The sequence below is a fragment of the Haliotis rubra genome, unplaced genomic scaffold (genome assembly GCF_003918875.1).
Source record: "Haliotis rubra isolate DU_JTF1 unplaced genomic scaffold, ASM391887v1 Scf1285, whole genome shotgun sequence".
Classification (NCBI taxonomy): Eukaryota; Metazoa; Mollusca; class Gastropoda; order Lepetellida; family Haliotidae; genus Haliotis; species Haliotis rubra.
The window spans coordinates 140936-157007 of record NW_025765209.1 but is presented as its reverse complement, the minus strand read 5'-3'; the positions used below and the strand labels follow the sequence as shown (position 1 = coordinate 157007).

Genomic DNA, 16072 nt, shown 5'->3' with positions numbered 1-16072 from the left:
AATTCACCAGTCTGCAAAACAGCCACGCAGTCTAACCTTGCACGGCTTCAATGTAGGAGATGTCGAAAAATACCTCGGCAATTGTCAAATGTTAGGGATAGTTTACAGTACGCGCTAACATTACACTATTCACGGCTTATCACGTCAGCTTTCTTGGGAGTCTGGCCCACGCAAGTGCTCCAAACATATGTCCGATTTCACCACAAACTTCGGCTCTTGCTCAGATGAAGCACGAGAGTGACTTCCCATAGCTTGTTCTAAAAATAGATTCGCCACCAGGGGTTTTCTCTGTGATAAGACAAAAGCATTCGGCGAACGTGTGGCACCAACAATGCTGACATTGGAGTTTTTAAGCACGTACATCTGAGGATGGGTTCATTTGTGGGATTTCCCTTGACAGAGGTACATGTGCGTTTTAACAGAGGACAATAATTGTATGGATAACACCGCGAGGAAGGCACAACGTATACTGGAAGACCGCCAGCAGCGATAGCTGTCAGCTGACAATACACGCACCGTATTCGACAACCACATCTCATGATGTCGGACGGGTTTTGTGGCAACGATCGACTTTGGGTATGATTTTTTAACGCTGTAAAAATGTGTACTTATTTCAGTTAAGTAGTTTGTTAGTTTTATACCATATATCGATCGATTGATGATCGATTTTTTTAACATTTAGGGCTGTGAATTCATGATTGGTTCTCAACCCGATCAACACTCATATGTAAAATAATCGTTAAAACAATAATGATAGTATTTAGGGGTGTCGCGATATGAAAATGTATCGATGCATCGATACATTTTTACTGACGATACGATACGCGATATACATGCTTGCGTTTATCGATTCCTATTTTTATGCTATATCCATCTCCGTCAAAGTCTTGACAGTAAAATTATACAGACCGCTCCGATAAATAGATGTATATATATATAATATTTATTTCCTCCATTCTGAAGAGTACAAGGTTCACATAGTATATATACAATACGATAATTACATATTATTCTTCAAGCAATGGTCGTTGGGTATATGCGCAGTCCGTACCAGATCTGAACGTTCGTGGAACAGTGCTTCATATCTATGTGACACAGACAGATCTCTGGTAGTATCTGTTCGCCATGCGGAACACATACTGCACACAAACTGCCGCGAAAGTGTCTCTGTCATCTGTGCACAGGTTAAAACTAGTCACACAGGATAACATGCACAGTGTGAAATCCCAATCGTTAAGGTTGTACACTACCAATAGCTATTATCTCACACCACAGTTCATCGCGGAGGTCAGTCAAGTGATCACAGTACTGGATAATATGGGTAAGAATATCTGTGTAAAACAGACCACACCTATGGCACAAGTCACTACCAACCTGGTTCTGCTTAATCACAGCACAGGTTTGCGCCACAAAATTGGCTGCTGCTCTGCAGGCCGGCTTTTTCTGCGCAATCACCCAGGCTTGGTGCACACACAACAACCTTATCTCTAAGGTCAACCTTATCTCTAAGATTACAACCTTAGACCTTTACTAAGGTTAGCCTCCCGTTGCACGAAACAACCTTAACTAAGGTTAACCTTAGTTAAGGTTGATAAGTAAGGTTGGTCCGACCCAACCTTAGCGTCTCTAAGGTTGGGTAGGGAATATGGCGACTGCTTTTATTTTGAAATACACAATGCCATTTTAGAAAGTGGTCAAATGTAACATATGTTATATTTGGGATTACACATATGTTACATTTGACCACTTTATAAAATGGCATTGTGTATTTCATAGCTTTCGGCCATGAGAGCCGTGCCAATTAACGCTTATCAGAGGGGTACACAAAGTCCGCAGTCTAGACTACCTGTTGTCCGACTTCCATTTTTGTGGAAGCCGCAGTGGCTGAGCGGTCTAGGCGTCTGATTTTGTGTGCTGGCGATTAGGTGCCTGACTCGTGAGGGTGCGGGTTCGAATCCCGGATGGGACTCAACCCCCAAAGTACTAGAATTTGTACTTTACTAACAAAGTGTAATCCCAAATATAACATATGTTGCTTTTTATTGAGATTGAGAGAAGTTTGAGGAAGCAGAGAGTCTACAGAGACAGGACGAGTCAACTGGACACGCTGAATGATTTCGAACTGATTTCTCGCTACCGTTTGTCACGTGAAGCTATTATAGCTCTTGTAGAAGAAGTTGAGCCAATAATCGGAAGGAGTACACAGCGTTCACACGCCATTTCTGTAGAGTCACAGGTGCCTTGACTTTACGCTATCTCGGCAAAGGTGGCTTCCTGTCCGAGATCGGGGACCTCCACGGCCTTGACAAGTCAACCGTTTCGAGATCCCAGCACAGCACAGCCAGTGCTTTTTGCACGGTGCTAAATAATATTCATTTTCCATGGGGACCACAAGAACAGATAGCAGTTAAAGAGGGCTTCTACAAACTATCCTGGTTCCCCAAAGTTCTTGGAGCGGTTGACGGGACCTTGATCCCAATAAAAAAGACCCCCTATCGCCGAGGAAGCAGCGTTCGTTTGCTGGAAGGGCTACCACGCCGTGAATGTTCAGGCTATTTGTGACAGCTCTCTTCGGTAAGATCTTTTCTTCACTTTTTTAATAAACAAAACTGGAAAAGCATAATGATTTCAGTATTTTCCTGTAGTAAGACCGAAAGGTAAAAATATCCCGATGCGTAACGGGTTTGTTTACATTAGCCACAACCTTGACCTGACATATTGTTGCTAGTTCCCTGTCCAGTTAAAAATAGTCTATCAATTCCACTGACTTAAATGACACGTTATCATGTTTATTCTCTCATATTTCCGGTATGCTACTTTATGTTAAAAAGCTTGTTGGCGTATTAAAACACTTACATTGTCTTATCTCAGATTAGAACTACAAACGTAATGGGAAATATTTATTGAATATTACACACCTAAATAGCGAAGTGTCACTAGCACCTGCCTAGACACCTAGACATGTAAATGAACATACGAGATCTAGATGTAAGTAAAACCAGCATTTTTAGTTTTGATACAGGAAGACTATAATATTTTTAATCCATTTAAATGAGTAGTTATGATCCCTTGTTTTCTTGTCTACAGCTTCACAAATGTAGTAGTCAAGTGGCTGGGGTCAACCCACGAATCACTCATTTGGAGCAACTGCAGCATTGCCACTAAGATGGTACAGCAGGCACCGGATGGGTGGCTCCCTGGTGATTCTGGGTAGGTTGTGGAGGTTTTAACCCTCTTATTGTGACACTCTAGCTCACATTTGTTGGGGGTCATATATTACTGACTAATATCATTTTAATGCTCGCTATAGCTGGTCCAGCATAATGACATTAGATCTATATAAGTATAAGTAAGGATCTATGATTGAAAAGTGGACATTTCATTTTCACTTCCGCACATGTATATGAGTCGGTTTTCGAATGTATCAATATTTTCATTTATCATCCAAAACTGTGTTCCACAGGAGATATTGCTTGTGTGAGATCAAACGATATCTCCTAGGAGATATCGTTTTGACAGTAGACTTTGTACAATGCCCTTACAATGCTATGACGTCATGTACTTGATGACGTCACAATGCTATGACATCGCTGCACTGCAAGTCTAATGGCAGTACCATGTTCAGAGATGTACATTTTTCATTGAAAATTAATGAAGAGTGATTTTGGATGATAAATAGAATCTCACCCTCATGTCTTCTGATATCAAATATATCAACACTCGTTGATAAAGTAAAAATATCCTCGGCAAGCCTCGGATATTTGTAACTTTATCAACTCGTGTTGATATAATTGATATCAGAAGACTCTTAGGTGAGATTCTCTATATATTTGGTAATTGGGTATGTATATATATATGTGTGTTGATTTAAATCAAGAACACCTCTTCCAGCTTGCATATATACATATATATGCAAGCTGGAAGAGGTGTTTTGAATTTAATTCAACACATGTGGTAATTGGTATGTCTCAAAACAAAAAATATAGTGTCTAGGAATGAGGAAGTGTCACTTTAATTGTCATTTATCATCCAAAACTGTGTTCCACAGGAGATATCGCTTTCGTGAGATCAAACGATATCTCCTAGGACATATCGTTTTGACAGTAGATTTTGTACAATGCCCTGACAATGCTATGACGTCATGTACTCGATGACGTCACAATGCTATGACATTGCTGCACTGCAAGTCTAATGGCAATTCCATGTTCAGAGATGTACATTTTTCATTGAAAATTAATGAAGAGTGATTTTGGATGATAAATAGAATCTCACCCTCATGTCTTCTGATATCAAATATATCAACACTCGTTGATTAAAGTAAAAATATCCTCGGCAAGCCTCGGATATTTGTAACTTTATCAACTCGTGTTGATATAATTGATATCAGAAGACACTTGGGTGAGATTCTCTATATACATACAGAGAGTACACAATGATTTTTTGTAACTATGAATCATGACATCATTGATATGTTGCTATATTGGTATAACAATCAAGTAATGATTTTTTTTCAGATATGCATGTCGACCATGTCTTCTAACACCCTTTACTGAGCCGCAGACACGCCCCCAAGAGAGGTACAACTCTGCCCACACTAGAACAAGAAACACCATTGATCGTGCGTTTGGTGTTTTAAAGGCAAGGTTTAGGTGAGTTTGACCTGATTGTAATGTAATCAGAATTTAAATCAGTACTTGCAAACTAAATTATGATCAGGATTATTTTAAACCCCTGTTGCCAGAATATTGTTGTAAGATTTGATTTGTATGAAAATATTCCAGGTGTTTGCACAAGTCCTCTGGATGTCTGTGGTTCAGCCCAGACAGGTGCTCTGTGGTAATTATGGCATGCTTTAAGCTCCATAATTACTGCATCACCAAGGGAGTGCAGGTACCACTGGGAGATGTACTGGAAGAGGCAGAGGCGGAGACCAACACCCCACCCGCTCCCAGGCAGTGTGTAGATGGCAACACCGCTAGGCAGAACCTTGTCAACGAAAGATTTTCATGAAATGTAAGTAAAAACAACTCCATTGTATATCACATAACATTAAATTTAATAACGGTAAAAAAGTATCTTGATACAAGTTTGAAACAAAGTGAACAAGAAGAAGTTATGAAGCATAAAAATCATAAAATAGTTTGTTTTGTTTTTTTGTTCCCATGCATAATTCAGATAAGCTAGTGAAAAAGGTAATACATGTACAGCAGGTGTGAGTTAAAAACTCATCAATATCATTTTTTTAAGTTTGTCAAAGATTGAATATTTGGGATGAAAGGCCACCATTTATTTATAAAGTTATCAAAGCTGTTATTTCTTCTTGCTGTGAATCTTTCAACAGCAGATGTCTTTCAAAGCTTGTAGGAATTGATTAGTTGGTAAGGTGCAAGTATAAATTAAAAAAATTGCAGAAAATATTATGTGGTTTAGTAATTGTTATTGCCTAAAATGTCAAACCATACTGCAGATTTTGTTATTTCAAAAGTCTGTATATTTTTGATAATATAACTTTCAATTTCTTTCCAAAAACTTTGGGTTGCATTACACTCCCAATATACATGGCATAGAGATTAATTTTCAACATTACAAAAGCTACATACAAGATTATCAACAAATTTCATTCAAACAAGCTCCAAAAAGGATTATCTCATAATTAGATAATGAATTTGATTACAATTCATGCAGAAACTGTATTACGGGAGAAACAGTATTCTGGTAGGTTAATTACACTTTTTTTTAATTCAAATTTCTCTCTTTCCAGGGCCAGCCTGTCAGTCTCCACCTGAAGTCGCTGTTCCGAGACAGCCAGGATTTTTCTTTGTACTTCAAGGAGGACCTTCAGTATTCCAGTCCTTTCCTTTTCACTAGCAAGGATGGCAGTCACGCCTGGCTGAGCTTCCCTTTCTGTAGAAAAGGTAATAATTTCATAATTGCGATTTGTTTTATTGTTGTATGCAATTAAACTGTTAAGTTAAAAATTCTTGTTTGCTATTTATACTACACTCTGAATTAAGGCTTGGAGGGTCTAAATTTACTACCTGGGTACATTGTTGTGGTAAAACAATACATTCTTCACCTGGGTCCTACTCAGTACCCACCGTCCCAGCCCTAATCTTAATCTAGTAACTTTTCTTACTTGAACATGTCCTACCTACCAGATTTTCTTGACTTGTGTGTAACTTTAGTCCTTGAATGGATTTCAGTTGCTGCAAAAAAATATCATTAATATTTAGTTTTTTATAGAAATAAATTATAACCAATAAATTTAATATGAGTACACATTTATAGTGTTGGTATTGCCATAAAATTATACTAAAATATACTTGAAATTACAGTGCACTATGTTTGACATGTTTCTGAATATATTTTACCATTTACAGTTGTTTGGGGCCTTTCACTATCAGGTTGTTCAGCTGCCTGCTCTGTTGATGGCTGTGATGTGGAGGGTACTAGGGCAAGCTCTGATGTAGCAATTGATGGATGGCTGCTGTACTGTTGTTGATGGTACAAACGCACTTGATACCACAGGGAGGCTGGTCAATGTAAGTCCTGATTCTGAAAATACATAAATATGTTTTAAATTTTTTTTAAAGATTTTGTGAAGTAGGTGTAGGGTTCACATTATGTATACCATGATATCCCAAACCCGGCTAGGTTGTGCAATTCTGAATGTTGCCATGATACAGTATTACTTCTAAAGCATTGATCAATTGAAGATATTTTCTTTTCAAATATGAATTTGATTCAATTGATAAATATTGCTTTAATACATACAGACAGACAGACAGACATACAAATACACATATTTACCAAATGCTTCAGCTACTTCCACAACCGTGCATACTGGTGCATCTTTGGTTTCCAAGGTGACGCAAACTGCCAAAAAGTTTTAAAATTAAATTAATGTATCATTTTCATCACACAAACTATTTTCCTTTGTCGAACTGTTAATGGAAGACATCAGACATCTGCAAATGACATTACCCTTAAAAAACAACATTACCCTCATTATACTGCAATGTGCAACCTAATAATTGGAATAGCGAATTCCTGTAAATATTTAGTTTCAAAACAAAATTGATTTCTTATTGAATGTGATTCTTTTGCAATTGATGTTGAAATGTTGATATGAATTTGACATACATATTCATAGATATATGTATGGTATAATAGAAGTGTATTATTTATCACATACTTTCCTCCACTTCATTCTCTAATCCACCAGTTATTCCTTCAATCTGGCACTGAGGAATCATTGACACAACCTACAAACATAAAAACACACAATTATTACGTAAATGTTTTTGATATGCTGGAAATGTTTGAGACTCTGAAATGGGATGAGATACGGATTTACTAACTTTAACTATGTAAGACCAAAATGAGATAAATTTCACCACTTTTTTAATAACCATTTTAATAATCGATCACAAATCCAACCTTGTGCTCCAGGTAAGACAGACCAACTGGTGCTGGACCCCCGCCTGTCTTGCAGCTCTCACGCCGCACATCAATGGCCTTCTTCACCTGGGATCTGGAAAATGCCATCATTTATACTATAATGCAAATACAGCATAAAATTAGTTATCAATTTGTTTTCAAGTGTTCTAGTAAATTGCATTTATATCAGTTTTCATGTAATTTACACAACTTTTATTGCTGTGATAGGTTGCAACATTTTTATTAAGGTTATACCTCATTATGTAAATATTTCTGAACATTAATGAAAACTTTATTTCAAAAAGAATTATAAAAGAGGTGCTAATTGTATATAAAGGAATATATGGCAATGTGTTACTGTGTGTAACAACGATATTCTATGTGTTAAATCTAATACTGATTTATTGTTAAAATATATATTTCAATCATTTGGGAAACAACAAAATGAGTGTTTTGTCATTTATCATTGTTGGTGATGATCAGGATAATTTGCCACCTACAGTTGAAATCAAAATTATTCAACCCCCTACTTCAAAGTCAGAATAATTTTGAAACTGTTAAAATCAATGAAAGCATGACATTTTATTTAATTTACAATTTTCCTTTGTGTTTGTTTGTTAAAAATACTTAAACCATACTTGTGTCACTATATCATCACAGACAATAAGTACTGTCTCTGCAATAAATGTGATTGCATGTTTTGGCCATGAGGGTTGAATAATTCTGACTCCAACTGTACAGTAATAGGATAAAAAAAATAAAAATTCATATCAATAACAACCATTTTCAGGGTAAACCATACACATGATTATATTGAAATCTTGATGTGTCTGTATATTTCGAGTATGGTTTAAATTGTTGATAATTACTTAGCCAGTAAAACACACGGTCTACTCCCATTTGTGAGAACTCCCAGTTGTGAGACTCCCAGTTATGAGACAGTGGAGTCGGTAATTAACAACGAAAACACACCATACTCCCCTGTCTGATAGAATAGATTCACCCTAGCTAATTACTGATTTGCTATGTAACTGAATCTTGCGGAGGTAACTTAATGAAACTTTATAAGATAAATTGATTAACATACTCAGGTAAATGTCTTTAATAATTAAACACTTTGTGTAGGTAACTTCGTGATCAAAGAGAAATTAATTTACCTACGCAGATTTACTCCGTCTCTGAAACTACAAGCTATAGTTTAAGAAATAACTCTGAAATAACTCTGAAATTTACAGTCGAAATGCCCCTTATGCCAAACCCTTTCTACCCGACACAATAAATTTATGGAATGCCCTACCAAATTCCAAAGAGTCATGCAGTCTCAAAGAATTTAAAAACCTAATTACAAAAACCAAAAACAAGATTTATATTGATCTTAATTATGGCTCTTGTTCTTGTCAAATCGTTCATTGCTGCCTCAGGCTCGGATCTAGCGACCCAAACGCCGATACGTATAACAGACATTTAATAAACAGTGCATGTTGCTCTTGTGGATATCAACTACCTGTTATAACCTGGATAATTTTTTGAACGGAAACAAAGAATTTACTCCTTGTGTAAACCAGCAAATAGTTGAATCCGTCCACGATTATATCATCACAACCTTCCAATTTTCACAGGGAAATACTGAAATTAACTCAACAACCTTCTCGTGATTGATTTATATTCCTACAATAGCTTGTTAGACAGACACAACTGTAAGTCTCTAATTATGACTACTTAGAGAATAGTTGTATTTGATGTAATCTGTATATATTTATATGTACTTAAAATATATTTATGCAATAGTCAATATCGATGACGTTAGATCCTCCATTTCATTTTATATTTTATGTTGCATGGGAGCGGTGTTAACGTAAGCAGTAATACTTCACCAATCCCAATTCATTTTCATAAATATTAATAAAATATGTTTAAACCAAAATGACTTTCAAACTTCATAATAGTCAATAAAAATGTGTTATCATAATTACATATTCTTCTGAATAAATAAAATATTCAATGAACTATTTCTTCTGTGTAAATATAATCTTTGATAATCTATTTCATTAATCAACTCATCAATGAACTATGCCTCCTGTGGGTACTGGGCTGGGCTGATCCCACTTTCATTGTAGGGATGTGGAAACACCACCTATGTGCACTGAACCATTAATTAATGTGTCTCACAACTGGGAGTTCTCACAAATGGGAGGACACCAAACACACATATATTAAACACAGCTTTGAATTGGCTATTGATATAAAGAAAATCAGGTAATTACTCACTTGTAATCGTTCCATTTCTTCCGTATCTGGGCTCCAGATCTCTGGACGGACGAACAGGCGTTTAGTCTTAAAATAAGTAAAAAATATATAAATGTAAATCTCTGTGTTTATATGATTGATATTCACTTATATTATACAGGGTTCGTACAGGTCATGGAAACCTGGAAAAGTTTTGGAATATAAAAACTTGACACATGGTGGGCACAAATTTCACGTTTAACAATTTATAAATGCACTGGGTCGCTGTTTGTCTTGTGATGGAAAAGTTGCGAAACATCCTGCAGAAATCACGGAAAAGTCATGGATTTTGATGGTTTTTCAAGTATATGAACCCTGATAATATAAGGGTTCTATAGGTTCGTTGTCGCTCATGTTCCAGACTAGTCACTACACATTTTATAAATATTTACTTTCAATCGATGTTGAAAACGTTTTGTGATACAACCCGGAAGTAACACTTACTTGGTTGCGATTTCATCCCATTCCCGTATTTTGGCCGTCTACTGTTGAGGAAAACGGCCCGAACAACACACTCTGTTGCGCCTTCACCTCGTCAGCTATCAAACTTATCTCGGAAGGAGAAAAGTGTGAATGCCGATTGCGCTTCCGCTGACACACTGACATTATTGTTGGTCGTCTGCAGGTGCGAGCAGGGGAGATAATTCACGTGGTAACTAGGGACGCTTCCGTAACTCCAGCGCTGAAGAGTTCAGCCTTAGTTAAGGTTACGGCTAAGGTTCGAGTCCGACTTAAGGTTGCCCTAAGGTTGTTTTGTGCAACAGGCGTAACTTTTTGTTAGGGTGATCGTAACTTTAACCTTAGTGTTTAAGGTTGACCTTAGCTAAGGTTGTTTTGAACAACGAAACCCTGAATCCACCGATCTCTGTCTGTATGACGTCACTTCGAAGTTCATTACATATCTTTTCACAATTTTCTTCCACGCAGTCTGCTTTATGAACTGTCCCGTTTGTACATAAGACTCTAGGTGCTGATACAAACCGTATTTATGAAGAATTCTCACAATGTCGGGAATAAAACCCGTTGACTTCTCAAGTTCAGGTCTGAAGCACAGAGGTCTGGTAAGAAACACCTGGTGAGGCAAATAGTGTCTCTTCATATTGATGAGTCTGCCTATATATAACAGCTTTCGAGTATCTATCACAGTCTCAACAGGACAAAGCCCTAGGAGACCAAGACAGATATCTGTCCTGGATCTTGCTGGCAGATTTTGTATTTTCTTTACTGCATAACGGTATGCTCGTTCCAGCATGGTTATCTCATGTTTGGTGAGACCAGTCCAAAGCTCACATCCATAGAGTGCCTTTGGTAGCACAGATGCTGCAAGTAACTTGCTGGCTGTCATCGGGTTCATTAACTTTGAGTGGAATCCTTTCCGCAACAACACGTGTGTGTTTGCTCTGAGTGTGTTACAAACCTGCAGCACATGCTCGATGGATGACATTTTCTGTGTGAGCACTATGCCTACATGTCTGATGATGACATTCTCTGTGTGAGCACTATGCCTACATGTCTGATGATATCAGTCTGGAGCACAGGTTCACTGTATAGTGTGATTTCCGGACGGGAAACGTCATGATCTCACTCTTGCTGGGAGACAGAGTGAATCGCCAGTCATTACTGTACTCCTCACACGTCTGCACAAGGCTGTCCAGAGCATGCACATTTGAGCTAACGACCGCAATGTCATCTGCTTGAGTAGGTGAGCACATATTCAGATCTAACAACATTGCACCTTTCTTGGTATGAGAGAGTTTCTTCAGCAGTCCATCAATATATAACAAATACAGCTTAGCTGAAAGGACTCCGCCTTGGCGAACTCCTTGTAGAAGCTCAAACACTCTAGATTTACGTTGCCCAAGTTGTACATATGATTTCATACTTGTGTACATCCTGTCAATAATAGTCCACAGCTGTCCATGAAACCCTGCTTCATACAGTTTGTATCTGAGACCGTTATGCCAGACAGTATCGAATGCCTTCATTGTATCCAAGAAAGCAACGTGTATATCTTGTTTCCTTTCATGGTAATGATATATAGTCTCTTGCAGATTAAATGAAGCTTCTAGAGCTGACAAGCCTGTTTGATACGCCATCTGCTGTTTACTGGGAAATGTTGCCGTAGACTTCAACGGTTGTAAGTGTTGTATCAGTTCCATTTCAAATACCTTTCCAATGACAGGGCTGAGCGATATACGCCTGTAGGAGTTCGGATCCTTTCTCGATTTGTTACCCCCTTTGAATATGGGGACCATGACGGATACACACTGTCTCTCGGAATACTTCCTGTGTTCACAATAGCACCAAACAGACATGACAGATGAAACATCAAACATTTTCCACCGTGTCGCAAGTGTTCATAAACCAAACCATCATGTCCTCCAGCCTTCTGGCTGGGGAGTTGCGAACACAGTGCTTCTATGTCTACTGCACTAAATGAAATACATTCACCACTCTCTGTTAAACAACTCTTCCTGATGGTGTCTACTGTTTGGTTGACATGCTCTTGAAATGCCCTATTGAAATGTTCCTTCCCAGTATCTTGATACACAGCACTGAAGTGAGCCGCCCAAGCTTCCACCACAGCATCGGGAGTGCTGTGAGTAACACCATTATATGTTATAGGTGCCAAGGACGCTTCATGTCCCTTCTGCATCCTGTTTACCATATACCAGAACCGACGATGATCAACATGAGCCATATCTTCAATGTCTTTGAACCATTCTGAGACAAATTTATCCGAGGCTTCACGAAGTGACCTCCTAAACTCAGCTTTTGCTTCTTTGTACTCAACATATGTACTGTGATGCATACCCCGTGGCCTACCAGCATTAATCCATGATAGTCTCTTCTTATTCATCGTGTTATGGTACTGATTGACAATGTTACTCCAAAATGGTTTCAGGTTTCTGTTATACCTTTTCACTGTCAACGTGTCCCTTGCAGCCTGCAGTAAACTATCCACAATAAAAATTGTAATATAGATCAATCTCTGCTGGGCTTGCATCAGCACTGAGAGGTGTTAGAGTCCAGAGCGCCTGTGACACAGCAAATGTATAGTCAACTATCTTATCTGTGTTTCTCGCTTTATCCCAGGCAAAAGCAGTCTTCTGAACTTGTGTGATATCTATGCTTCCGTATAAGTGTAAACTAACCGATGCAATAACAGGATGGTGATCAGAGACGTTGTAACTGTGATCATCCAGCACACAGCACCACTGAACATCACTGAGTAGTGGTTTTGGTACAAGAGTATGGTCGATCATGGTCGTTGGACCATTTTCATGTGACTGAAAAGTCCAGTTAGGACCATAACATGATGATAGAACATTCACTGCAGTTAAACCTGACTTCATCAGAGTCTGATGCATGCGACGTGACCGCACATCCGTTTTGAACACGCAACGAGGTCCCGCAATTTTAGCGTTCATATCACCGACAATAATCACCTCACCGAATACTGAATATGCTTCGTGCAATTCATCCAACATATCAAGAGATGAGAAAAATGCCTCATTAGGTCGCTAAATACAATGCTTATTCCTAATGCAGGATATTAACCATCCCAAAACACACTCGCGTGATAACCTATATGCAATAGGGTTGATAGAGCAAGAAATCGATATATTGTTTATTGTGTGTGTCTAAAATGTATCAGTGAGACAAACAACATAGTCATGGTGATGTGAGGTAAATTGTTGAAAATAGGTTTTCATTATATGTTGTTTGTTTAATTATGTAATACGATTCCCTCACTGGATAGTACTTTATTTCAATTGTGGTACATTTAAACAAGGGTGGTTTATATATTCTTTTCGTTTTTTATTGTTGCTTTTTTTAAAATGTGTCGCATGAATTCGCTATGCGTAGTATGCATACTATTGTTTCTATTGTCGCGCATGACTATAGTCCATAACTGTATAGTAAAACTTCCTGTCCCTGGGTATGTGTTATTAAACATACTTCCTTTTAACAAAGCCAGATTCCGGCTTTTCACGCCGACCCATTTACCGTTATAGGCTTTCTGTATGTGACAAACACGTGCTGCTTATTGCGTATTGCGTTGTGGTGAGGAGGTTTCTGTTTGTTAATTTACGTATTGCAGCTGCTTCTTCGTCACGACTAGTGATTGATATAGTGAGCATCACCTCCACGTTTTGGGCGACTGGGGAAAAAAGTGTCGTTTTTATGGGACAAAATCAAACAGCGCATTTGTGTTTGGAGCGAAGGTTTTGGCCTCACACTGAACAGTTTTGGTTCTGTTTTATTGAGAAGACATGGTCCTTTCGCACTCCCAAGCAATAACAACAAATATATTTGGCTACTCAAACAGGGATTGTATTTACCTCTGTGTTTTATCTGTACCAAATACAGTGCAATATGTGACCATCATCTGTGTCATACTCTCCACACGTCTCATCCAAATCGAAACTATTCCTTTGGAAGAACTCACAAAGACCTGGGTTAGAATTGGTCTTCAGTAACCCATGCTTGTCGTAAGAGGCGACTAACGGGATCGGGTGGTCAGGCTCGCTGACTCATGTCATCGTATCCCAGTTGCGTAGATAGAAGTTCATGCTGTCGATCACTGGATTATTATTATCCAGACCTCCGCCATATAGCTTAAGTGTTGCTGAGTGCGGCGTTTAACAGCAGACAAAACAAAACATCCTAAGGAAGAATACCCTCTCCGAGCCATATTGTCAAATGACGGGCAGCATCTGGGCTGGAGTGCACTGGTCAAGAAATAAAATACATTTCATGATATAATATGGTGCCTTATAACAAAATGGAAATGTTTATAGTACAGGGGACTGTCACCGGATCATCTGAAAACTCCATAATGTGGATGTTAATATTCTTGCTCTACGACGGCTCATATACGAAACAGCCTGTATTGAAAATACACTTAACTACGCTTGTACCGAACAGTCGGATGTAACGAATTGATGTAAATAAAGCAACTGATTGTCTGGTTACAGACACTTGCATATATTAGTCGAAATGCGTGTAATGAATTAGTTCGTTATAACCGTAGTTAACGGTGGCATAGTGTGCGTGTGTGTTTTTGACGTGGAAACGCACGATACTGACATCTAAATCTACACAATTGGGATACGATGACGTGTCAACCTAATCCCGTTAGTCACCTCTTACGCCAAGCATGGCTTACTGAAGATCTTCGTTGGTTCTTCACGGGTGGATATATCTGAAGAATGGTGTAGAATATTCTGGTCATGTTCCTGGAAGCATGTTTTTTGTCTTTTTTCTCAGTGTATGATAAACCTGACCTTGAACTTCAAAATATATTTGACGAGCGACAGCGTACTTTTCGAACCATAAGTACAGCATGATCTAATTTTCCAGAACGACCTGTCACGTGACCACTATGTGAGTCCGTTCGTGACTGAAGTCACTTTAATAATCTGTTGTCACAATCGCTATCTTTTATTGTAATACGTGATGCATGTCTGCAAGACAGATGTTGAACATATCTACACACTCCTTGCTGACCCATTTAATAACACATTTGGATTATTTGTGTTGATCCAAGATTAAAATACCTTAGTGAAATCGACCATGTACCAGAACGGTTACCAACGAAACCTTATCAATTCGTCCTTTGCCACAAATAGTATATATGTGTTGAGTTTCCTACAGTTCGACACATCCAGAGTGCAACCAAATCCTGGGGCCACAGTGTTACAGTCTCCGAAATAATAGAATAATTAAGGACTAATTGAGTTCGAGTTAACAAGTGTTATATTGTTATAAGTCGGTTGAATTGGCGAAATCGTTTTGCATCTTATGACACTGGCAAAGTCAAACGTCAGTTGAGCTGGCAGGGGCGGATCCAGCATTTTGAGAAAGTGGAGTGCACACTTTTGAGAATGGGGGTGCACACTTCATTTTCACGAGAATTTTCAATGATCATTCATTAAACTCTCTCCCCGGATCTGCCTTTGATTTGGTGGCATCAAACACGACGGGAAGGTGAATGTCACGTGATGCGCATTAACCATGCAAGCCGACCTATGACCTGCATTGTACTGCCAAGTAGAAATGAATCGTGTTAAGCTATGAATAACAAAGAGAGGTCAATGTGGAAGGCCAGCCTGGCCCAGTAGCACATAAATCCTCTCATCTTCCGACAATCGGCTTTTAATTTTGTGGGTCAGTAGGTTTTTGATGTATCAGCAGAAAGTAAACAAATGTGTATTTTATTACGTTTTTCCAATCAGTCAACAAATAGAATTTGAAATGAGTTTAATCTGTATTTAAAAATAGATAGCTGATGTATAGTTTGTTCCGCCAAATGAACAGGGGTGAGGTAGCCTAGTGGTTA

General features: G+C 38.4%; 2 long non-coding RNA genes across 2 annotated transcripts; one reads left to right on the top strand and one right to left on the bottom strand.

Moving 5' to 3' along the window:
- The first annotated feature begins 1971 nt into the window (after positions 1 to 1971).
- On the top strand, positions 1972 to 8319 carry LOC124266876. Its single transcript, XR_006895883.1, has 7 exons — positions 1972 to 2574; positions 3088 to 3210; positions 4515 to 4649; positions 4782 to 5013; positions 5762 to 5915; positions 6381 to 6542; positions 7453 to 8319. It is a non-coding gene; the product is annotated as an uncharacterized LOC124266876 (long non-coding RNA).
- Positions 5813 to 6881, bottom strand: LOC124266877. Its single transcript, XR_006895884.1, has 4 exons — positions 6811 to 6881; positions 6372 to 6555; positions 6156 to 6206; positions 5813 to 5904 (listed from the first exon to the last, which is right to left on the bottom strand). It is a non-coding gene; the product is annotated as an uncharacterized LOC124266877 (long non-coding RNA).
- Positions 8320 to 16072: the final 7753 nt, after the last annotated feature.